The sequence below is a fragment of the Nipponia nippon genome, unplaced genomic scaffold, assembly GCF_047370975.1.
Source record: "Nipponia nippon isolate SJK-2023a ecotype South Korea unplaced genomic scaffold, ASM4737097v1 scaffold_33, whole genome shotgun sequence".
NCBI classification, from domain to species: domain Eukaryota; kingdom Metazoa; phylum Chordata; class Aves; order Pelecaniformes; family Threskiornithidae; genus Nipponia; species Nipponia nippon.
This window is the reverse complement of record NW_028262351.1, coordinates 1,225,774-1,251,189: the sequence shown is the minus strand read 5'-3', so window position 1 is coordinate 1,251,189 and position 25,416 is coordinate 1,225,774. Positions and strand designations below refer to the sequence as shown.

The window sequence follows — 25,416 nt, the reverse complement described above, 5'->3', positions numbered from 1 at the left end:
CTCACCCAGCTGCTCACTCACCCCTTCCCCAGGAGGATGGGCATGTATGTGGGGTAGTGTGCTGGTTTTGGCTGGGATACAGTTAATTTTCTTCATAGTAGCTAGTATGGGGCTATGTTTTGGATTTGTGCTGAAAACAGTGTTGATAGTACAGGGATGTTTTTGTTATTGCTGAGCAGTGCTTACACAGAGTCAAGGCCTTTTCTGCTTCTCACACTGCCCCACCAGCGAGTAGGCTGCGGGTACACAAGAAGTTGGGAGGGGACACAGCTGGAACAGCTGACCCCAACTGACCAAAGGGATATTCCATACCATACGACATCATGCTCATCAATAAAAAACTGGGGGAAGAAGAAGGAAGGGGGGGACATTTGGAGTTATGGTGTTTGTCTTCCCAAGTAACAAGTGTTATGTGTGATGGAGCCCTGCTTTCCTGGAGATGGCTGAACATCTGCCTGCCAATGGGAAGCAGTGAATAAATTCTTTATTTTGCTTTGCTTGTGTTTGTGGCTTTTGCTTTACCTATTAAACTGTCTTTATCTCAACCCACGAGTTTTCTCACTTTTACCCTTCCGGTTCTCTCCCCCATCCCACTGTGAGGGGAGTGGTGCTTAGTTGATGTGTGGTGCTTAGTTGCCGGCTGGGGTTAAACCAGGACAGGTAGAAATAGGAAGAACAGGGATGAAGAAAGCTCATGGGTTGAGATAAAGACAGTAATTGTGAGAGGTAGCAGTCAAAACTTGAACTGAACATTACCAGGGAGTGAAATAATTGTGGTGAGCTTTGATTTTGGTGTTGGGAATTTTTTTTTTGCTGTTGTTGTTAAAGGGTCAAGGGGTAGAGTTTTATTGTGTGTGTACATTGTTCACATTTGTCAGTGTTGTGATGATGTTTTAAGTGACCTTTGTAAAGATGAATGAATGTATATTTTAATTACAATTATTAAATATATATTTCACAGAGACAAGGGTGGATTGTATTAGGTATATGTGGCAAGGTTTTGGTAGTGAGGGGGACTACTGGGGTCTCTGTGGGAAGGGGTAAGTGGCTGTCCTGTGTTGGACATAGGCAGTTCCAGGCGGCTGGGTAATGGACCCACCGCAGACCAAAGCTGAGCCTATTGGTGAGGTGTTGTGTTAATGTTTGTCTTATTGTTTCTCACTAGCCAAATCTATTTTAATGGGCAATAAATTAAGTTAATTTTCCCCAAGCCAAGTCTATTTTGCCCACAATGGCAATTGGTAAGCAATCTCCCTGTCTTTATCTCCACCCACGAGCTTTCTCCTTCTTGTTCTTCCTATTTTCTCCTCCATCCTGTTGGAGGGGGAGCGAGTGAGCGAGCGACTGGGTAGGAGTTTGGCTGTTGGCCAAGGCTAACCCACTATACCCTCTTTCATCTTGTGACATCCCATTATTAATCTTGGGTATCACAATAAAGTATACACCAGACATACGGTACTTGAAGAATACTAAACAAGGCTTTCCGTTTCTTTTTTATGGGGGTCTGGGGCTAGCTCACACACATTAATAGCTCCGCAAGAACTTGAATACAGGTCACCTGGATTCCATCCATACACTGTTTGTTAGTTGTTTCCTGATAGGCAAGTTCTTAATTAAAAAGGACCTGCACACTTAGTTTTTAACTGCCTGCTGATAGGAAGTGTCAAGTTCCTGGTCAGCTGCTGCAGGGGAACCTATTTAAGTGGTAAGCAGGCATGTAGCTAACATATTTCAGTGATTTGTGCAACAGGGGGCATGAAGGGGGGTGGGTGTGGGTGTGTCTAAGTCTAAAAGCTCTGTTCCAGACAGTGTGGGGCTGTGTAACAATGGTGGTGATGTATTACAGAGCCTAGTTCCCAGCACTGGCCAGAGAAAGTACCATTGGTACATCAGGGACTTGATTCAGAGGGAGGATGCAACTGTCTGGTTCTCAGGCTACAGGAAGTACCTGGGGACTGGGGGTGATAGTGGTCTCACCTCACTGTAGGTAGGACTTTGGCTTTTATGTCCATGGGCTCCTCTTTGAGGAATGAGGACTGCTAATGAGAGATGGGATCCATCTGACAAAGTTGGGAAAGAACATCTTTGCTAACAGGCTTGTGAATCTAAGTGAGGAAGTCTTTAAACTAGGTATATTGGGGGGTAGTGATAACAGTTTGCAGTTAAGTGAGGGAACAAAGATTGAGGTGGTAAGTATGTGGGGCTGGCTGATGGGAGCAAGAAAGCCCTTGGGAAAGGTAATAAAGGTCAAAAGGGAGCCCACCTTAAATGTCTGCACGCAAATACACACAGCCTGAGAAACAAACAGGAGGAGCTAGAGCTCTGTGTGCAGAACAATGACGCCATTGCAATAATGAAAATGTAGTGGGAGCTTGTATGACTGGAATACAGTGATCTATGGATACAGGCTGTTCAAGGATGATAGATGTGTGTGGGGAGGTGTTACATAAAGGACCAGCTTGGATGTCTGGAACTTTCATATGGATTCATTAACAGGCTAGGTGAGAATGTGTGGGTCAGGCTCAGAGGAGAGACCAGTAAGGGTACCATCACAGGATGGTGATCAGCTCATAGAAGGCTGAGCTGAACAAGTAAGGGGCTGATGCTTTGGAGAGATCAGAGCTAGGCTAGTCCCTCAGGAGGAGTCATAGAATAGAATCATAGAATTGCTTAGGTTGGAAAAGACCTTTAAGATCATCAAGTCCAACCATTAACCAGCACTGCCAAGTCCACCACTAAACCATGTCCCTAAGCATTACATCTATACATCTTTTAAATACCTCTTGTAGGCATTTTCAGACAATAAACAGCAAGTTATAACCAGAAAAATTAGTTTGCTTTTTTTAAAGCTGGTGGTGGTAGTGTAACAACAATACTCTCTCACCTTCAGGTCTACTCCCCTCCTAAGGGGATTCAATCCCATTTCCTTCATGGAAATGTTGTAAGGATATTCATGACATCTAGCTGGGAAAGGAAATAATTTTTTAGAAGGGGTTAGAAGGACCTGAACCACTAGTGGACAGGAACTTAATGGGGGCATTGAAGATGTTGACCTTTTATTTCTCCCTGCCTGAATTGGTTTTGGCACTAGGGAGCTTTTCAAAGCAGCGAGTCATAGGGGTCAGGCCCTGCATGACTGTGTGCCAAGCTCCATGGCGCTTGGCTCAGGAAGGCCTGAGGCAACTATAAAGGAGCAGTGAAGGGTGTCTGCTCCTTAAGGGACAGGGAGGCAGGAGCTGAGCACAGGGGTTGGACCAGATGATCTCCGGAGGCCCCTTACAACCTCAACTTAAAACCAATACAGCCGTCAGGGCAGGGGTCTCACCAGCCAGAGCCCACCCCCACCATACCCAAACAAGGTGAGCAGAACAGACCTGGAGATGGTAGCAAGGTTCAACCAAGAGTCTAGATCTTTGGGCAAGTTCTTGGTGATGAGACAGGCCTGAGGTCAAGCCAGGAAATCAATATGCAGGTCAGGCCTGAGGGTAACCAGAGTTGGACACAGCCTAATGGTTACCAGGTAGGTCCATATTTATGAGGCAGATCTGAGGTCAAACAGGGAAGTTGGTTCACAGGTTGGGATTCACATCAATGCAATCTATGATCATACAGATGCACAGCTGTGGCTGAGCTAGAGACTAGTGTTCCTACAACATAGCTTAAGCAGGAACTGAATGCCCAGGCCTGAGCTTAAATGGAGCTCCTGGGCCCATGGACAGAGGGTATGGGTGGAGGCCCCAGGTGAGGCTAATCAGGGCCATTAAGGCTTATTAGTGTGCTTAGGGCCCTTACAGCCCTTTCCCCTCACCAGCAGGTTTGAGAACAGCACTTGGGCCTTCGTGCTCTTTATGCTCAGAACCATGTAATCACATGTGACATGCTTCATGTCTCCTCTGGCTGTATCCTTAATGCCTACTTGGAAGAGTAACAGGAGATAACAGCCTGAGGACTAGTCATGCCTTGGCAATTTCTCCATGATATACTGGATCTGAGGCTCTGGCAAGCATCAAACCTCCCTAGATAGCAGGTCAGGTTGGTAGATGAGGGCCTTTGTCCCCCACGTCAGAGAGTCATCTATTGCTATCACTTACTGCTTCCTTCTGGTGCTGCTGTGTGGTTCAGGCTCAGATGCTGGAACAGAGCTCCTAGCCTCTCATCTGCTATGAGAGCAGTGAACTTATTCTCCTTCAGTCAAGGAGACCTCTGTTAAATTTGGTATTTCTGATACTCTTATCTTGGTCATCTTTGCCTTAATGGTATTACTGATACACTTACTTAAGCACTGCTGGCCTTCTAAGATTCCACTCCCCAAAAGGTCCCCAATGCTCCTCTCCAATTACCTGTGAAGCATACCTTCCCCTTAACCATCTGTAAAATCTGGTTATTCCTCACAGCAACTTTTGTCAGCTTCTCACTATGTTATTTGTTATGTTCAGCAATTTCCCATGTCATGTCCAATAGTTTCTCATGGTCTGCTGAGTTTGCTAAACTTCAGGCCAGGGGCTAGTCATCTGCCTGTGTATCTTACCACTGACAATCCTCTGATGTGGTGTAAAACTTACATAGAATCATAGAATGCTTTGGGATGGAAGGGACCTTTAAAGGTCATCTAGTCCATCCCCCCCTGCAATTGGCAGGGACATCTTCAACTAGATCAGGTCGCTCAGAGCCCCATCCAGCCTGGCCTTGAATGTTTCCAAGGATGGGGCATCTACCACCTCCCTGGGCAACCCGTTCCAGTGTTTCACCACCCTCATCGTGAAAAATTTTTGCCTTGTGTTTAGTCTAAATCTACCCTCCTTTAGTTTAAAACCATTACCCCTTGTCCTGTCACAATAGACCTTGCTAAAAAGACTGTCCCCATCTTTATTGTAGGCCCCCTTTAAGCATTGAAAGGCTGCAATAAGGTCTCCCTGGAGCCTTCTCTTCTCCAGGCTGGACAACCCCAGCTCTTTCAGCCTTTCCTCATAGCAGAGGTGTTCCATCCCTCTGATCATTTTTGTGGCCCTCCTCTGGACCCGCTCCAACAGGTCCATGTCCTTCCTGTGCTGAGGACCCCAGAGCTGGACGCAGTACTCCAGGTGGGGTCTCACCAGAGCAGAGTAGAGGGGCAGAATCGCCTCCCTTGACCTGCTGGCCATGCTTCTTCTGATGCAGCCCAGGATACGGTTGGCTTTCTGGGCTGCGAGAGCACATTGCTGGCTCATGGCCAGCTTTTCATCTGTCAGTACCCCCAAGTCCTTCTCCCCAGGGCTGCTCTCAATCCCTTCATTCCCCAGCCTGTATTGATACTGGGGGTTTCCCTGACCCAGGTGCAGGACCTTGCACTTGTCCTTGTTGAACCTCATGAGGTTCACATGGGCCCACTTCTCCAGCTTGTCCAGGTCCCTCTGGATGGCATAGGAACATAGGTAATGTTCTCTGTTGGTCTTGGTGGAGTTGTTGATACTTGAGGCTTGCATGCCTAATGAGAAAAACTTGATCTCTGCTTTCTCATTGCTGTAGGTGAATTTCTTTAGTAATAAAAAACTTTAAATATTGTGTATTTGCCAATACTGAAAAGATGTTGGTTTGGCTTGGTTAATTACTCCTAGTTAGTTCAGGAAACATACACATCGGACTGTTAGTCGATTAAATTCAAGTAGTTGACTGTGTGCAACTGAACAAGTTCCTAGTCTTATGTAAATGGTATTATTATGAATTTTTTAAAATGCAGTTATTCTGCAATATTTTTTTCAAAAGTACATCTTTTTCGCTGGAGGGGGCAAAGTGGCTTTTTACTGTACTGAGTTAACTTAATATGAAGATCATCTACACATACCAACTCATTTACTGTGCCCTCAGATAAAAATGTTCCATATAATATATCTTTGATCACTTTTTCTTTGCTCCTGAAACTATTGCCTTGAGCTCATAATGACATTGATGAGAAGTCACAAACAAAGGGATGGGGGTCTATTTTAAAAACAGGTGATATTGATTTAAGAGCAAAGCTTTCACTTGTAAATGTAAATGTTTTCAGAGTAGTATGTAAGAAATCATTAAAAGGTACTTTCTTTGCTCTAAGCAAATTGGCTAAGTAAATAAAATTATTATAATTGTGTAGGAATGTCTAAATGTATCTCAGTCCAATTAGAAACATATAACTTCCATTGGTACCACCTCCTCCTTTGTTGTGGGCATATAACAGTCTGCAAAGCAAAATACCCGGTAGCTTGAAGTCATTGATTTGTTTAAAACAATTGAGACAGACAGGATCTCCTTGTCTGTGATATAAAGGGCTGGAAGTGAAATATGCCAGTAACTTGGCAGCATTACTGGAATACAAGTTTCTTATGCAAAGAAGGGGCTAATTTCCAAGCAGTTTTTGACTGGGTAGGTTGGGAGGGGATGCTTTTGGAAGGTGTGTTTGGCTTGTTTTGGTTTGGTGTAGCATATAGTAGCTGTGTGTGGAAAACCTGCTAGATACAAATTGTAGTCTTGGAAATTAATCCTTTGGAAGTATTAAGGTTTGCTGTGACCAAACCAGAACAAGTGGAAGGAGCTAGATGGAAGCACCCCATCCTTTTCATGGGGTGCAGTCCTTCAGGAAAAGACTGTTCCAGTGTTGGTCCCCCGTGGCGCCACAGGTCCTGCCAGAAAACCTGCTCCTGTGTGGGCTCCTCTCCACGGTCCATCATAGTTCATGCCAGGAGCCTGCTCCAGCGTGGGCTCTCCACAGGCTGCAGCTTCCTTCAGGGCACATCCACCTGCTCTGGCATGGGGTCCTCCCCAGGCTGCAGGGTGGATATCTGCTGGCTCAGCTTTGCCTAGCAGCACGTCTGTCTTGGAGCTGGCTGGAACTGGCTCCGTCTGACATGGGGGCAGCTTCTGGCATCTTCTCACAGAAGCCACCCCTGCAGCCTCCCTGCTACCAAAACCTTGCCATGTAAACTCAATACATATACATTTGCACCAGAACCCATCATGTGACCATCAGCATCAGGCACCTTAACCTGGTGTTGGGTTCATCACCTAGCACTAGCCCTGTTTACCATAAGTGGCCTGTGAGCACTTGTATTCCCCCATTGTTACTAGACAATGCTGCAGCATTTGTTATCTCTTCAGCAAACTTCACTCCCTTAAGGGGAGTCATTCAGTCCCTGGCATTCCTGCTTCCAGCCAGTTTAACCCCTTCTGCAGGTAGGCCTTCTTATCCTCCATGCCAGATCATTCCTCTGTCACAAATTTCTATTGCTGTGATACAAAAATTCACGGATGCTTCTCCTCATAGTCCGAATCCCCGCAAGGGAGAAACGGAGTATTCAGAGAGTCCCTGAAATGAAACTCAATAGCAACGAAGTTACTATTAGGCAGGTATTCTTTATTGCAGCGCTGGGCAGCACTGGGGATTCTCCACCATAAGTGCTCCACCGATTTGGTGGACTTTCAGAGATTATATACTATAAAATCCTACATATTCACAGGATTTCTGAGAAATCATTTACATAAACATGAGGTTTCCTGGAACTCATTAACATATGCAAATGTCCGACCCGCATGCGCAGTCGTCTCCCGTGGTGGTCTTCAGGTGGTCTTTGGGGGTCTTCAGATGAAGGCTCCTAGTCTTCTTCACTGTGCTCGCTGATTGACCTCTACTTCTGTGCAAACTCAGTCCCAGCATCACGTAAACTGTGTCCTTCAAGGCTGTCGTCATCCTATTGTGACTTCCTATCTTCCATGCATTTGTTCTCCCAAGGCCCAGTTGTCTGAGGTGGGATTATCCCGGAGCCCCCTTATCTTACAACCATTCTAACTACTCCCTAAATCACAAAGGCCTTTCTTTTGTTTAGTTAAGTGACTAAGATATTTAAATATCCTCCTTGCCCCTAGGCTTTAATTCTTTCAGGAGGCATTTTGATGCAGTGGCTTTGTCTGTCTTGGCTTTAACCCTTTCAACAGGGTTGACTCATATTCAACTTGCCATCAACCCAAACCCCAGATCTCTTTCTGCGGGGCTGCTCTCCAGCCTCTCATCCCCCAGTTTGTATGCATAACCAGGACTACCCTGTCCCAGGTGCAGAATCCAGCGCTTGCTCTTGTTAAATTTCATATGGTTGGTGATTGCCCAGCTCTCTAGTCTATCCAGATCTCTGTCTAAGGCCTCTCTACCCTTGAGGGAGTCCACAGCTCCTCCTAGTTTAGTATCATTGGCAAACTTACTTAATGTTTTGTTGGGGGTGGGATTGAGTTTGGATTGGGGGGGATGTTTTGTGTTTTGGTTTTTTGTTTTGTTTTTTAATAAGATTTCAAGTAACACTTGTGTGGAAAAGGATTCTGCCACCATAAAACAAGGGTCTATTGCTATATGAAATGTAGGCCCTTAAGAACACAGGAAATACACTTGCCAAATGAAAGTTAAGAAAAATAGATCTGTTTTCCAAGATTTAAAAAAACAAGTTAGAATAGAATAAATAAGTTGACATTGCCCCTTAACTACTTTAGTCCATTGTAAATGAGAAACTTTTTATTGACTGATTTCAGCCAGTGGTGCATATAAGGGTATGTGGAAGGAGAGTGTATGCTCCATTAAGGGTATCTGGTCAAGGACATTTTTCAACAAGGGATAATAAGAAAAGGAGGAAGCCATAAACAAGAACATACCGGGACACAAACCTGACTGGCAAATGATAAGGGAGGCAGTGATGAAAACCAAACCTGGTCATGTTGGAGACATGCGAGAAACTAAACAAAGGATATTACTCAACCTCTGTAGATAGTTAATAAGACCCTGGGAGAAGGAACAGCATGGCACCATAGAACAGCTAGACCAAGCTAATACCAAGACAAGGGCAAAGGGAACAAAACCACTGATAAGACCGAGGAGAATCACTTGAACTACGAGTGAAGTATCCTAATTAACATAGTAAAAAACCCGCCCTCGGGCAAGGAAAGCCCCCTACCATCAAAGCCCCTTCCTCACGGGGCATGCGCAGTAAAAAGGGAGGACGCTGTGACTTTAAGTGGAGACGAGGCATCGCAAGAACCAATGGGAACGAGGGTGACTAAATCGTAACTGTAAAAGTACTGATAACTGTTGCTCCGAATGTATAAATGTTAACCGTGTGTTAGCCAAGGTGTGCTACCTTTGTGGAGTTACCACCTAGCACCCGTCTCTGCGTAGACATGAAATAAACAAATATCTCGACTCTGTGTGTTATTCGGCTCTTTGCACACCTTTGTTACAATAGTAACTTCGTTGCTATTGAGTTTCATTTCAGGGACCCTCTGAATACTCCGTTTCTCCCTTGGCGGGGATTCAGACTGTGAGGAGAAGCATCCATGAATTTTTGTATCAGTTTTGGCACCCCAGATGGGACCCTCTCTGCTCGGCTGCAGGACCCGTTGAGAACGGGACTCCCCAGGGTACCCCCGGAAAATTTCCGGAGGGACTCCTTGCCTCAATCGGATCGCTGCGGGAGCAGACAAGGACCGTCTTCGGAAAAAGGTATTCTTTCTTAAATTTGGTTTGGGACTAGTCCTCTGTCGGAAACCCCTGTAAGCCGTGAGTGGTTCATGCTTGGTGGAGTATACCGGGCTGCTAGCGCCTTAAAGGTATACACTGGGGAGCACTTCGGTGCTCATCTGGGGGCACTTCGGTGCTCATTTGGAACGCTTGCATTTGGGTATATTGGATCTTGGCTTTGGAACTCGGTTATTTGATTTTGGGATTGTGTTTGGCATGTTATAAGGACAAGTAGTTGCTCTGTGTTTGCTTTTAGGATTTTTGTTCATTGTATTGGTATGTGAGCTTTTTGATGTCAAAAGTGTCTATACTGTCCTGCGCGTGTGTGAATGAGACGTACTTGGTATTTGAGTGTTTTCTCGTCAAAAGTGTGTATGCTGTCCTGTGCGTGTGTGAATGAGACGTACTCTTAGTATGAAGCGAGTGCAGAGTCCTGATCCGCGGTTTCGTTGTCCCGCGAGGGAAACGGCCGGAGACGGACGAAGCGAAAGAAAAAGGTTGTAAGGATGTAAAACAGTAATTCTGTAACCCTCTAAGTGGTGAAGTGTGGACCGTGGAACTAACAGTTAAGATACTGCGGGAATACAGGAGAGAACTGGGACCTATAAAATGGGAGGGTCACAACAAAGTAAAGAGATACCAAAGAAATCTCCATTAGGTTGCATTTTATATCACTGGAAGGACATAGGGGGTCCTCCTGGAGGAAATGTGAATAAGAAAACTCTAATTAAGTATTGTAATCAGTGATGGCCATTGTATAAATTAGATGGTGAAGAAAAGTGGCCTTTGAATGGGACTCCGAAGTATAATGCCTTGCTGCAACTCCTGTTATTTTTAAGGAGGGAGGGAAAATGGGATGAAGCTATGCATGCAGATATGTTTTTCACCCTCCGAAATCACCCTGAGTCCCAGAAAGACTGTGGTTTTAATTTTGCTCCCCAAGATCCCATGGTGTTGGCTTTGGAAAAGGAAAATCAGAAAGAGTTAGGGAAGTTGAAGCAGTGTTGTTCAGCATGTAGTATGGGACAGAGGTGTTTGAAGGTAAAAGAGAAACCCAGAAAGGCAGAAGTGCCTTTCCAGATGGATGATGTGGATAAGTGGAAGGATGCAGTTAAAAGGTATAGGGAGGACCCAAGTGGGATTGCGAAAAGGTTTGAGTGGATTACTAAGAATTTGGACCCGGATTGGAAAGATGTGGCAAGATGCTATGACTGAAACTGAGAAGCAGCTTGTATTAAAGGCAGCCCGAGCTCATGTAGAAACATAGATTGAGGGACGAGTGTTACAGGGCACAGCCGAAGATCCTGTGCCCTCCAGGGACCCGGGTTGGGACCCTAATGATCCAGGTCAGTACCGTTTGTTGCAACGATACCGAACCTGGATCAAATTTGGAATAGAACATGCGCTCCCAAAGGCAGTTAACTGGTCTGCTCTGTATTGCTATCAAGCAGGGGCAGACTGAAACGCCCACGGAGTTTTTAGATCGCTTACGGGCTGCTGTGAGAGGATTTACTACTATGGAACCGGAGTCAGAAGATGCCACGCAGCAGTTGGTATCTCTGTTTCTGGGACAATCCACTCATGATACCAGAAAGAAACTTCAGAAACTTAGGGAACCAGATATAAGGAATTTAGAAAAATTGCTGGAGGAAGCATGGAGAGTATATCGGAATGGGGAGGGGGAGGACAGAAGGAAACTGGGAAAGGAGATAGTGGCTGCGTTAGCCACATTCTCTGTATTGAATCAAACCTTGTTACCTATAAGTAGACAAAATGTTAATGTTGTGGGAGCAACCGGGCAGGTTGAAAAAGCTTTTTTCTTGAAACCATTAAAATTTAGAATTGGGAAGAGTGTGGGGATTCACAAATTTCTCTACCTGCCTGAGGCTCCTAGACTATTACTGGGAAGGGACCTATTAGAACAACTAAATCCCGAAATAAAATTTAGAAATGGGGAAATTGAGTTTAAAATACCAGACAAAAATCACATTGGAATTTTAAGCTTGGTTCTTACCGAACCCCAAATTAGAGAAGAAGAAATTATACAAGAAATAAAAGACCAGGTGTACCCAGGAGCGTGGGCCTCAGGAATACCTGGAAAGGCTAAAAATGCTGAATTGGTTGTTGTTAAACTCAAAGAAGGGGCGCGACCTGTTAAGATAAAGCAATACCCCTTGAAATTGGAAGATAGGCGAGGGGTAAAAAGTATTGTAGAAGAGTTTATAAAATTTGGACTATTAATTGAATGCTCTTCAGAATATAACACTCCCATTCTGCCCGTCAAAAAGCCTGATGGCAAAACTTACCAATTGGTGCAAGATTTGCGGATAATAAATAGTTGATGATTTGTATCCAGTAGTGGCAAACCCATATGCTCTGCTGACTGGTTTAAAGGAAACCTATGAATGGTTTACTGTGTTAGATTTAAAGGATGCATTCTTTTGCCTTACCTTGGCTCCAGAAAGCCTCAATTTATTTGCCTTTGAATGGGAAAACCCTGATACAGGACAAAAAAACCCAACTGACCTGGACAGTGTTACCCCAAGGATTTAAAAACAGCCCTACCATTTTTGGAAATCAATTAGCTAAGGAATTAGAGACCTGGGAGAGGCCCCCAGGAAACGGGATTCTTTTGCAATATGTGGATGATATCTTAATAGCCACAGAAAAGGATGAAGAGTGTAAGGAATGGACTGTGAGCTTGTTAAATTTTCTGGGATTAAGTGGTTACCGAGTCTCATTACAGAAAGCCCAAATCTTGAAGAAGGAAGTAATATACCTGGTAATATACCTGGGATTCGTGATTTCTAAGGGACAAAGACAGCTCGGGAATGACCGAAAGGAAGCTGTCTGCAGAACTCCAGAACCGACCACGGTAAAAGAGCTTCGAACCTTTTGGGAAATGACAGGTTGGTGCTGATTATGGATCTATAATTATGGACTTTTGGTTAAACGTCTATATGAACTGTTGAAAATAGCCAGACACAATTAATATGGACTGATGAAGCGAAGAGGGCATTCAAGGAAGTTAAACTGGAGCTAATGAAGGCTCCGGCTTTGGGCCTACCAGATGTAACGAAACCTTTCTGGCTGTTCTCGTATGAAAGGCAAGGAGTGGCTCTGGGAATTCTGGCCCAGAAGCTGGGTCCTTATAAATGAGCTGTAGCATACTTCTCTAAACAATTGGATGAAGTAAGCAAAGGATGGCCGGGATGCCTTCGGGCAGTGGCTGTCGTTGTTTTGATTATCCAAGAAGCTCGAAAATTTACTTTGGGACAAAAGATGATTGTGCACACTTCCCACACTGTAACCTCCGTTTTAGATGATATAGAAGTCATAAGCGATAAACAGGAAATGGAGACTGTCGTGTATGATTGAAGGAGGAGCTGCTGGAGGAAGCCGACCGAACCTGGTATACTGATGGGAGCAGTTTCGCAAAGAATGGATTTCGAATGGCAGGATATGCTGTAACCACCACAGACCAACTGGTGGAAGCAAAGTCACTCCCTAAGGGCGCATCTGCACAAGGAGCTGGAATAATTGCCCTAGTGAGAGCGTTGGAGCTGGCCAAAGGGCTGCGAGTAAATATTTGGACGGATTCAAAATATGCCTTTGGTGTAGTCCATGCCCATGGAGCAATTTGGAAGGAACGAGGACTCTTAAGTGCTCAAGGGAAAGATATAAAACATGCTGATATAATTTTGTGACTTTTAGATGCTGTACAACTTCCGTCAGCAGTGGCAATTATGCACTGCAAAGGGCATCAGAAAGGTAACGCTGACAGGGAAGTGGGAAATAAATTGGCTGATTATGAGGCAAGACGAGCTGCGGAACAAGGTGAGGTATTAAGTATAATTCCTGAAAAATCTTTGCCACTACCTGAGACAAACATATGATTTAGATCTTTGTGAAACCACCTCTGACAGTATCTTATGTGGACAACAGTCTCAATTATATGAACCATGCTTATTAGAACGTTCTGTTAACGATTGGAAATGGATGATCCTGTCTCCTGATGTGTTTGAAATGTTTGTAGAAATTAATGCCAGACGTGTGTGTTTAGTGACTAATAACTCATCGGTAGTTGAAGAATATCACCTAATCACTCCCTTTATGTGTTCGCATATACAGAAGAACAAGTGGCAATGTTTTGGCTTAAATATAAGTCGTGCAAACATATCTCTGGAAAAATTAAACAAAATCTTGAACCAATAATAACTAAGGATAAACTTATTGGACTGTCTAGTCAAATTAAAGATGATACCTCCCATCATTGGTGGGATATCTTTTGGGATACTCACCCTCTGCAGAGAAAACTTTGAATGTTCTAGTCCACCCACTCTTGATATTATTTGTGTTTGTTATTATACTAACAGCTGTCAATTGCCTTTTGTGGTATGTAGTAAAGATAAGGGCTGGCGACCGGAAGATCACGTGCTGTACGGAAAGAGTTAAGGGTCGACCCTCCCTTGTCTCCGCCCCTTATAACATGACACACCTATTGCTGGGGGTATAAAGCCCGGGTCGGCTGGAGATCTAGTGGGATAACCTTGATGTGTAGTGTTTGCTACACAGTGGTGACCCCGACGTGATCAGGCAACAGCGATGGAGCTCGCGGAACTCATAAAGGTACTAAAGTCGGTAACGACAACGGTGCTCAAGCGGGGGTTTGCGGCAAGGCGGCGCCGACCTGCTGCACGTGGTGTGCTGATGGGGCAGGAATCTCCTGGGAACGAAAAGCCAACAAGTTTAGTTTCGGAGGGGACCCAGGCTGGCTGGGAAGGAGTGGCCTGTGGGACACAGACGGAACCGTTGTTACTGGGGGCTGAGCCAACGGAGGAAGGGGAGGTGCAGGGAGACTATGGCGCAGCGGGAACAAAGGAGTCGGGAAAGGTGTTCCCGATACAAGTGGGGAGTTTAGAGCAGCCACCCACGGAACCTTCGGCACCTCCTGCACCGGCGGATCTGCCACTTCCTCAATACCCCTGGGGCGAGTTGCAACAATGTGTGGAAAGGGAGCTGACTGATAGGTTGCTGGATTGGGTCCCGGGGGCTGATGTGGGATCCCAGCAGTATCGTGAACTACGTGAAGGAAGATGGCGGGAAGGAGAAAAAGAAGGCAAAACACCTGAGGACGCCCCATTGTATCCCAGTGATCGACGAGTGCTGGACACACAGAGAGCGGAGCGCAGGACATCGAGGGGGGGTGGTAGGGCTCCCCCGGCACTGTCAGTGATACCTGAGCCACCAGAGGGAACCCCTATCCCTAGGGCAATGGGAAATCAAAGTGGTATTCCCTCACAGTGGAGGGAGCCTGTACACGATTACCCGATGAGCTCTGATAGCAGTGAGGGCGAAGGGGGTGACGAGGGATCCTCGATTGTTGCTCATCCGCCCCCGCTTCCGAGACGGACTAACGAGGTTTCAAGGGAACTCGAGGCATTGATCAGCCGATTGAGAGGGGTGGTGGCAAATGCGGAAAGTCTTATGCCAGGGGGAATGCCGAAAGAGAGGGCAAACGGGACAGATTGGCAGATGATTGCAAAAAATTGTGTCTTGGAAGGAGTGCGATTCCAGGCCCCTCCGATTCAAGCATTTCCTATCCGAGCAGCCCCAGGTGGAGGATATGAGTGGCAACCGTTAGATGCAAAGTTGGTGAAAGAATTGGTCACAACGGTGAAAAGTCATGGATTAAATTCCCCAGAGACCCAAGTCCTATTAGACTGTGTTTTTGCAACGCCACTTGCACCTTTTGATATCATTCAGTTGATGCGGGCCGTATTGACCCCCTCGATGATGGTATTGTTTAGGGAGGAGTGGAGGAATCGGTGCACCCAAGTTGTTATCGAGGCGCAACAGGCCAACCATCCCATGGCAGGAGTGACTTTAGAGCAGCTGATGGGTGAAGGGCAGTTCGCAACTCCTCAGGCACAGGCTCAGCGAATGCGGGGCGCGATTTTGCTGCATCTTCGAAAGCTGCCCAGGAAGCAATACGCATCATCGCAGCTCTTGATAAAAGGGAGCCTCCATGGGTCCAAATACGGCAATCGTTAAGTGAGCCCTTCACAAAGTTTTTAGACCGGCTGCAAGCGGCGCTCCAGGTTGCTCGACTTCCTGAGCAGGCTAAGGAGGCAATATTGCTTGACTGTGCACGTACGCAAGCAAACCCACAAACTGCAGTGTTGCTAAGACAGTTACCCATAGGGACCACGCTTTCACAGATGATTCGTTATGTGCTGGAACAGGAACAGGCGCAAAGTATGCAACCGGTAGTGGCCGCAGTCCATGCGGCCTGCCGCGGCGCACGACTTATGTGCCATAGGTGTGGGGGGCAAGGACACATGGCGCGACAATGCCCTTCAAAAATAAACACCCCCGGAACAGGGGAAGGAAAGAGAGACCTACGATGCTGGCGCTGTGGGCGACTAGGCCACAGAGCTCGACAGTGCAAATCGGGGAGTCAGCAAAGGAGACCGGGCTGGGGAAACGAGAAGAGGGGATGGCTGAGGGCCGTGCCATCCCCACCTGCCCCAGTGATCAGCTCAACAGGCCCGACGACAGCAGCGCAATGTATGGCACAGGGAGTCTCTCCTTCCCCGGGACCAGCACAGTCGCCTGCGGTCCCAATGATGCAATATCCAACTCAGCTGCCTTGGGGAGATGGGAGCGCGCAATAGAGGAGGCTGGGGATAGAGCCTCGCCGTATGTGGCACTCACCCTAAACATGACCACACGACCAGAAGTAGATATTATAGTTACCCCATGGCTCCCAGCGTTGGGGGGAACACCACGCCTCGTGTTAAGAGCCCTTTTAGATACAGGAGCGGATGTTACAGTAATCCCATCACATCTATGGCCAGATGATTGGCCACTCGAACCGAGAGGTTCGCTGCAAGGCGTGGGAGGCATGCAGACCTCGCATCAAAGCAGGAACCCAATGCAAATTATGTTGAAGGATCCGGAATCTGGACAAGCTAGGGTAGCATGGTGTAACCCTGTCATTGCTGAGTTACCCATTGTCATCTTGGGACGATGTTGTTTGCAGAAGATGAATATAGTGCTGCGTACAAATTTATCATAATGGCCACTGCCTGTGTCCGCCCATTAAAACTCACCTGGTTGACAGATAAACCAGTGTGGGTAGAGCAGTGGCCATTGACAGAGGAAAAGAGGGCGGCTGTTCGACAATTGGTACAACGAGAACTTGACGCAGGACACATCGAACCCTCTACAAGTCCCTGGAACACCCCCATTTTCGTGATAAAGAAAAAATCGGGAGCGTGGCGACTGCTACATGATCTACGCGCAGTTAATGCATGTATACAAGACATGGGTCCGCTACAAGCGGGCCTTCCTTCTCCGGCCATGATTCCACCTGACTATCAAATAGTGGTTATAGATATTAGAGATTGCTTTTTTAGTGTTCCCTTGCATGAAGAAGATAGAGTACGCTTTGCCTTTACTGTTCCTGAGCCTAACAATCAACACCCGTGCGCCAGATATCAATGGAAGGTGTTACCCCAGGGCATGAAAAACTCACCAGTCTTGTGTCAAATTGCTGTAGCTGCTGCGATACGCCCTATTCGAGAAAATTTCCCTACGGTCATCATTTTCCATTACATGGATGACGTGTTATTGGCGTCCAACCAAGAGGAGTTACTGGAAAAGGCACGCGTGCAGCTGATAGTCAGTTTGGAGCGACATGGGTTACACATTGAGCCTCGGAAAACACAGGTAGGGCGTGCAGTAAAGTATTTAGGTACTCAACTGAGGCCACGAAGCGTGACAGCACAATCATTTGAAATTCGGACTACAGTGACAACACTCCATGAGGCGCAAAAATTAATTGGACAACTATTGTGGCTTAGAAACTTTATTCCAATATCTGAGGCAGAAATGACTACCTTATATCAACTCCTGAAAGGAGGAGATTCCCCCCTAGCTCCAAGGACTCTTTCAAGAAACCATCAGGAGATTCTTAGGACAATTATGGAGCGAGCCCAGCATTGGGGTCTCGCTCGATTTACACCTGAACAACCAGTCACTGCCCTGATTTACATGACCGATACCGCTGGCCATGGTTTACTAATTCAAAATAATGGTGAAAAAGGCTGGCCTTTTGCTTGGTTGTATCAAGGCAAACCAAAGACGGCTTTAATTTCTTGGCCAACATTATTATCCCAGCTTATTCTCCGCTGTCGGAGGCAAACTCAACACTTAACAGGGAAGGACCCGGAGGTCATCGCATTGCCCTGTTCTTTGGCACAGTGGGAGTTGGTACTTCCACAAGTGGGGCTCCTGCAAGCGGCGATAGCTGAATTTACGGGTCGTATTGAAGGTCTAAGACCACACCCCTGTGGGGAGATAATCCAGGTACTCCATTTTTTGCCAGCTAGTGCCATAGTTGAACAACCCACCGGAGGCCGCACGGTTTTTACCGACGCGTCATCGATTACTGGGAAAGCTGTCGTTACATGGCAGGAGGATGGTCAGTGGACCCACATTAGTTATCAAGATCAAGGGCAATCCGTGCAGTATCTTGAGGCCAAGGCGGTATGGATGGCTCTCACTCAATGGCCCGAAGAGGCCTTGGATCTAATCACAGACTCTTGCTATGTATATAAGTTACTGAAGAAGTGCCGATGGGCACTTGGGGCAACGTCGGAGATTGCCGGAATGTTGCTCACCGCACTGCAAATGAGAACCGCTCCTGTCTGTCCTATCCATGTTAATAGTCATAGTTCCATACCGAGTTTTCTTTCTGCTGGGAATGAAATAGCGGACAGCTTAGCAAAGAGCGTACTGGCGGTTGAAGAAACTTCTAACCTAAGGCGAGCTTTCCGCCTGCATGAGCTCCTCCACTGTGGAGCTCGCGGTTTAGCTAGGCTCGCTGGCATTACGTTGCAAGATGCTCGCTCTGTGATTGCTGCTTGTCCTGTGTGTTCCAAAGGTCCCCTCTGGGAGGCAGGGGTAAACCCTCGAGGGTTGCAGCCCAACCAAATATGGCAGTCTGATGTTACGATTTATGAACCCTTTAATCCACGTAAGTATCTGCATGTCACAGTTGATACCTGCAGTGGAGTTATTTTAGCGACTATGCATGCTAAACAAAATGCTCTCGCAGTTATTTTACATTGGCAGGACTGTATGGCGCAACTTGGCATCCCACAAAAAATTAAAACAGATAATGGAGCGGCATATGTCAGCAAGAAGACAAAGGACTTTTGCGCGCGCTGGGATATTCAGTTGAGTCATGGCATTCCCTATAACAGTACGGGCCAAAGCATTGTAGAACGCGCGCACCGCACATTAAAAGAGTTACTCGACCGACTTAGGGAGGGGGAAAAGATAAGCCCAGGAACAGGGTTTCCCCCTCCCCTTGACCCTCCCTTATTTCGGGCACAGCGTCTGTTGACGACAGCACTAATTACCTTAAATCATACCATTCGAGGGAACACCTATAAAACCCAGACTGCAACCCAGGCACATTTCCGGCTCGATGAGAACGAAGGGCCTTACCCTTTGGTTCAAGTACGGGACCTGCAAACCCGTGAATGGGGGGGCCCTTATTCCCTCCGTTGCTTGGGACGTGGGTATGCGTGTGTGCAAACCGAGAAAGGGACGCTAGAATGGGTACCCAGTCGAAATATTCGACCGTATAGACATTAATCAATCTATTGAGTCTTATCTTGACAGGTTACCATTTCCCTATGCATCCTGATGGTGTGGGGGAGTAATGAGGGAGCCGCGACGAACTACTGGCTGGACTGGGCAAAATCTATGAACGTAACGGATGCGTGTCTGTATAAGTCTTACCATATATCAATTATTTTACACGCAGCTTCCCCAGCAAGATCCAGAACTACTGGAGCTAAGGGAGGGGGAAATGTAGTAAAGATAAGGGCTGGCGACCGGAAGATCACGTGCTGTACGGAAAGAGTTAAGGGTCGACCCTCCCTTGTCTCCGCCCCTTATAACATGACACACCTATTGCTGGGGGTATAAAGCCCGGGTCGGCTGGAGATCTAGTGGGATAACCTTGATGTGTAGTGTTTGCTACAGTGGTATAAGCTGAAGAAATTGGCTATGAGAGTTTGAGCCTTGAAAACTTAAGACCTTGTAAAGAAATTTACAAAGTTTAAAGAAAAGGGGGGTATGAAAGGGTTAAAGCCAAGATAGACAAAGCCACTGAACTTATGGGAAGCTGTAGGAGCACTGAACTCACAGCAGGCTCCTACTGGTGATCCACTATATAGAGGTTTTGAACAATCCCCTGTGCTGAACCAACACCAGCAGGATGCTTTGAACACCTTGGTGTGGCATCCAGGAGTTCATGTGAGAATTCAACACCCATCAGATGACATCAAGTTGGGTGGAAGTGTTGATCTGCTGGAGGGTAGGAAGGCTCTACAGAAGGATCTGGACAGGCTGGATCGATGGGCCAAGGCCAACTGCATGAGGTTCAACAAGGCTAAGTGCCGGGTCCTGCACTTGGGTCACAACAACCCCATGCAACGCTACAGGCTGGGGGAAGAGTGGCTGGAGAGCTGCCTGCAGAAAAGGACCTGGTGGTGTTGGTGGACAGTCGGCTGAACATGAGCCAGCAGTGTGCTCAGGTGGCCAAGAGGGCCAATAGCATTCTGGCTTGTATCAGGAATAGTGTGGCCAGCAGGGCCAGGGAGATGATAGCGCCCCTGTACTCGGCACTGGTGAGGCTGCACCTCAAGCACTGTGTTCAGTTTTGGGCCCCTCACTAGAAGAAGGACATTGAGGTGCTGCAGAGTGTCCAAAGAAGGGCAGTGAAGCTGGTGAAGGGTCTAGAGCACAAGTCTTATGAGGAGTGGCTGAGGGAGCTGGGGTTGTTTAGTCTGGAGAAGAGGAGGCTGAGGGGAGATCTTATGGCTCTCTACAACTACCTGAAAGGAGGTTGTAGCGAGGTGGGGGTTGGTTTCCTCTGCCAAGTAACAAGTGATAGGATGAGCGGAAAAGGCCTCAAGTTGCGCCAGGGGCAGTTTAGATTGGATATTAGGAAAAACTTCTTCACTGAAAGGGTAGTCAGGCATTGGAACAGTCTGCCCCGGGAGGTGATTGAGTCTCCATCCCTGGAGGTGTTTAAAAGACGTGTAGAGGTGGTGCTTAGGGACATGGTTTAGTGGTGGACTTGGCAGTGCTAGGTTAATGGTTGGACTTGATGATCTTAAGGGTCTTTTCCAACCTTAATGATTCTATGATTCTATGATCTAGGCTCCCTTTCCCATGAAAGGCTGGACAAGATGATCTTTCGAGGTGCCTTCCAACATGGGCTATTCTATGATTCTATAACAAAAAGTATAGATGTCTAATAAAATATATTGAGTATATTCAAAAGAGGGCTGATACTGACTGTGGACAGTTTCTCTTGTCTTGCATGATAAATTAAGCTTTTAATAAAGTAACTCAGTGTATTTTTATAATAGATTCTTTTTTCTCTTTTAATGTATTTTTCTTAAACTGAGCTCTCTTATAGAAATGCTCACTGATTTCTGCCCACTCCCTACCATTAGAATGCTTGCTTTCCCTTTACGGCCTTAAGTACTTTTTACCCAGTGCTTACACTAATTGTTTTGTTTGCGTATAAAATGGCTGTTTTCCTCCTTCAGTCTGCCTGTTGCTACCACACCATCATACATACTTTGGAGCAGGAACAGTTGACTCATGAGAGCCTAGAAGCAGGTAGCATGCTGAGGCTAGTATAATAATTACAAACTAGTTAAGCGTGCAATTAATCATTTCATTGACTCAAAAAAATAGTTGTGGAATAGAAAGTCTCTCTTTGCTCAAACATCAAGCCTTTGAAGGCAGACGAAAAGCTCTGCTTTTCTCATAAAATTCCACTAAAGCCATTTGTGAACAGGGAGATATCAGCCCAAATGGAAAGGTGTAGTAAAGATAAGGGCTGGCGACCGGAAGATCACACGCTGTACGGAAAGAGTTAAGGGTCGACCCTCCCTTGTCTCCGCCCCTTATAACATGACACGCCTACTGCTGGGAGTATAAAGATAAACTACTGCGCAATAAACATTGAGGCTGAACACCCACACTGTGTGTGCTGACTGTTCCTTCCCCAGCCCGGGTCGGCTGGAGATCCGCCGGTATAACCTTGATATGTAACGAACGCTACATAGTGGTGACCCCGACGTGATCGGCTGCAGGTAGCAGCGATGGAGCTCGCAGAACTCGTAAAGGTACTAAAGTCGGTAGCGACGGAGGTGGGCGAGGATGGGGCGATAAGGAAAAGGCCCACGGGCAACTGCATCCAATGGATGCTACGCCGGGGAGTGCTCGGCGCTCCCACAGAAGTTTTTGGAGACCCCAAATTGGGGGAAAATACGCAACGAGCTGACAGAAGTGATCATAAGCAATGTGGGAGGAGCCAGTGACCGGTTTCGCGCCTGGGGAACAGTAGAAAGGGTGCTCAAGAAGGGGTTTGCGGCAAAGCGGTGCTGGCTTGCTGCACGTAGTGCGCTGATGGGGCATGAAGTTCCTGGGAACGAAAAGCCAACGGGTTTAGTCTCGGAGGGGACACAGGCTGGCTGGGAGGGAGCACAGCCAGGGGGGCTGACCCAGACTGGCCAAAGGGCTATGCCATACCATATGACATCATGCTCAGCATATAAAGCTGGGGGAAGAAGAAGGAAGGGGGGGACGTTTGGAGTGATGGCGTTTGTCTTCCCAAGTAACCATTACGCATGATGGAGCCCTGCTTTCCTGAGGATGGCTGAACACCTGCTTGCCTATGGGAAGTAGTGAATGAATTCCTTGCTTTGCTTTGCTTGCGCACGCGGCTTCTGCTTTAGCCATTAAACTGTCTTTAACTCAACCCATGAGTTTTCTCACTTTTACTCTTCCGATTCTCTCCCCCATCCCTCCGGGGGGGAGTGAGCAAGCGGCTGTGTGGTGCTTAGTTGCTAGCTGGGGTTAAACCACGATGGTTTTTTTTGGCGCCCAATATAGGGTACAAAGGGTTCGAGATAACGACAGATTTAATTGGAATGTGCTAGATCGAAGTTATAGCAGGTATTGCTGTTTAGCTATTAATCGGCAGGTTTCTGTGCTTGCCACGGGGCTTGCTTGCCTTACTGTATATTAGAGTCTAATGCTCGTTAGTGGCTGCTTTTTGCTTTCGCTGCTTGCTGTACTGCTGAAATGCTTATCATCTTACTCCGCTGTGCCTGGGAACGTTTTGATAACAGCAATGGCTATGTGCCTGGGCTGGCAGATGGCCAGGGCATCTCTGCTGTTTTTCTGTACTGCTGTACTGGACAGGCTGGAACTCCAGTGTGAACTCGAGTTGAAGGGGTGGCCTGTGGGGCACAGACGGGGCCGTCGTTACTGGGGATTGAGCCAACGGAGGAAGGGGAGGCGCAGGGAGGCTGTGGCGCAGCAGGAACAAAGGAGTCAGGAAAGGTGTTCCCGTTACGAGTGGGGAGTCTAGAGCAGCCGCCCACGGAACCTTCGGCACCTTCTGCACCGGCGGATCCGCCACCTCCTCAGTAACCCTGGGGCGAGTTGCAACAATGTGTGGAAAGGGAGCTGACTGATAGGTTGCTGGATTGGGTCCCGGGGGCTGATGTGGGATCCCAGCGGTATTGCAAACTACGTGAAGGAAGATGGCGGGAAGGAGAAAAGGAGGGCAAGACACCATCACCTTCTGAGGACGCCCCGTTGCATCCCAGTGATCGACGGGTGCTGGACACACAGAAAGCAGAGCGCAGGAAAAGATCTGAGGAACAAGGAGAGCCGGCGTCACGGCTGACGACATCTGGGGGGGTGGTAGGGCTCCCCCGGCACTGCCAGTGATACCTGAGCTACCAGAGGGACCCCTTACCCCTGGGGCAGTGGGAAAGCGAACTGGTATTACTTTGCAAGATGCTCGCTCTGTGATTGTTGCTTATCCTGTGTGTTCCAAAGGTCCCCTCTGGGAGGCAGGGGTAAACCCTCGAGGGTTGCAGCCCAACCAAATATGGCAGTCTGATGTTACGATTTATGAACCCTTTAATCCACGTAAGTATCTGCATGTCACAGTTGATACCTGCAGTGGAGTTATTTTAGCCACTATGCACGCTAAACAAAACGCTCTCGCAGTTATTTTACGTTGGCAGGACTGTATGGCGCAACTTGGCATCCCACAAAAAATTAAAACAGATAATGGAGCGGCATATGTCAGCAAGAAGACAAAGGACTTTTGCGCACGCTGGGATATTCAGTTGAGTCATGGCATTCCCTACAACAGTACGGGCCAAAGCATCGTAGAACGCGCGCACCGCACATTAAAAGGGTTACTCGACCGACTTAGGGAGGGGGAAAAGATAAGCCCAGGAACAGGGGTTCCCCCTCCCCTTGGCCCTCCCTTATTTCGGGCACAGCGTCTGTTGACGACGGCACTAATTACCTTAAATCATACCATTTGAGGGAACACCTATAAAACCCAGACTGCAACCCAGGCACATTTCCGGCTCGATGAGAACGAAGGGCCTTACCCTTTGGTTCAAGTATGGGACCTGCAAACCCGTGAATGGGGGGGGCCCGTATTCCCTCCGTTGCCTGGGACGTGGGTATGCGTGTGTGCAAACTGAGAAAGGGATGCTAGAATGGGTACCAAGTCGAAATATTTGACCGTATAGACATTAATCAATTTATTGAGTCTTATCTTGACAGGTTACCATTTCCCTATGCATCCTGATGGTGTGGGGGAGCAATGAGGGAGCCGCGACGAACTACTGGCTGGATTGGGCAAAATCCATGAACGTAACGGATGTGTGTCTGTATATGCCGGCTATTGGACAAGCCTCTACCTGTCTATTGTTCACCCCCTACTTCACTAGAGATAAGGAGGACAGTTGCTGCCACAAGTCAAACCAGAGCTCCACTATCCCAGGCTTACAAAACTGGAATGTTAATAACGCCCAAATTTTTAATAACCGGGCTCATAGTCTTGTTACTTGTTCTTGACCTTGTTGTGCTATTACCCTGTCTGTTACGCTTAATTATGCGTTCTATGAGTCGTATATTAAGAAGTCTTACCACATATCGATTACTTTACGCGCGGCTTCCCCAGCGACATCCAGAGCTACTGGAGCTAAGGGAGGGGGAAATGTAGTAAAGATAAGGGCTGGCGACCTGAAGATCACGCGCTGTACGGAAAGAGTTAAGGGTCGACCCTCCCTTGTCTCCGCCCCTTATAACATGACACGCCTACTGCTGGGAGTATAAAGGTAAACTACTGCGCAATAAACATTGAGGCTGAACACCCACACTGTGTGTGCTGACTGTTCCTTCCCCAGCCTGGGTCGGCTGGAGATCCGCCAGTATAACCTTAATATGTAACGGACGCTACAGAAAGGCTTAAAACTGGAAATGAAAACTAGCTATGACAAAGCAGAGGACAATAGCTGTTTCTGAGGCAAGAACAAATTTCTGGATTATCCTCTGTAGTTAGTGGGCTATTGCTGCTTGAGATAAGAAAACTTTTCTAAAACGAAGGAAAAGCACAACTGTTTTAATTATGTAATGTAGGAATCTTTTTTTTTTTTTTTGTGAGGCTTCTTGTATGGTTGAGTACTCTCCTTTGTGAACTAACTTGTGCCTTGGCAGACTCCAAAGATGCTGGAACTGTGACACTCAAATTTTTGTTTATGGGCAAAGAGAAAGTACACCTTATATACATAAGTAAAACCAAAAATTTATTGTTAGTGTAATTAAACTCTTGAGAGTCTAATCATTATTAGTCCGCATCTAATTGTTACAGGAAAAGAAAGAATAATGATGTAGTTAAAATTGTAACACACACACCTCAGTTTCTGTCCCTTTTCCTGGTGTTATGCTCACTCTTTCACTGCTCGTCTGGGTCCTAAGGTCAGTGGTTTCATTCT

The 25,416-nt window shown here is 47.0% G+C and overlaps 1 long non-coding RNA gene across 1 annotated transcript; it reads left to right on the top strand.

Annotated features, from left to right (window-relative positions):
- Window positions 1-18,254: 18,254 nt before the first annotated feature.
- Window positions 18,255-24,798, top strand: LOC148054148 (uncharacterized). The gene is made up of 2 exons (XR_015707594.1): window positions 18,255-23,548; window positions 23,630-24,798. It is a non-coding gene; the product is annotated as an uncharacterized LOC148054148 (long non-coding RNA).
- Window positions 24,799-25,416: the final 618 nt, after the last annotated feature.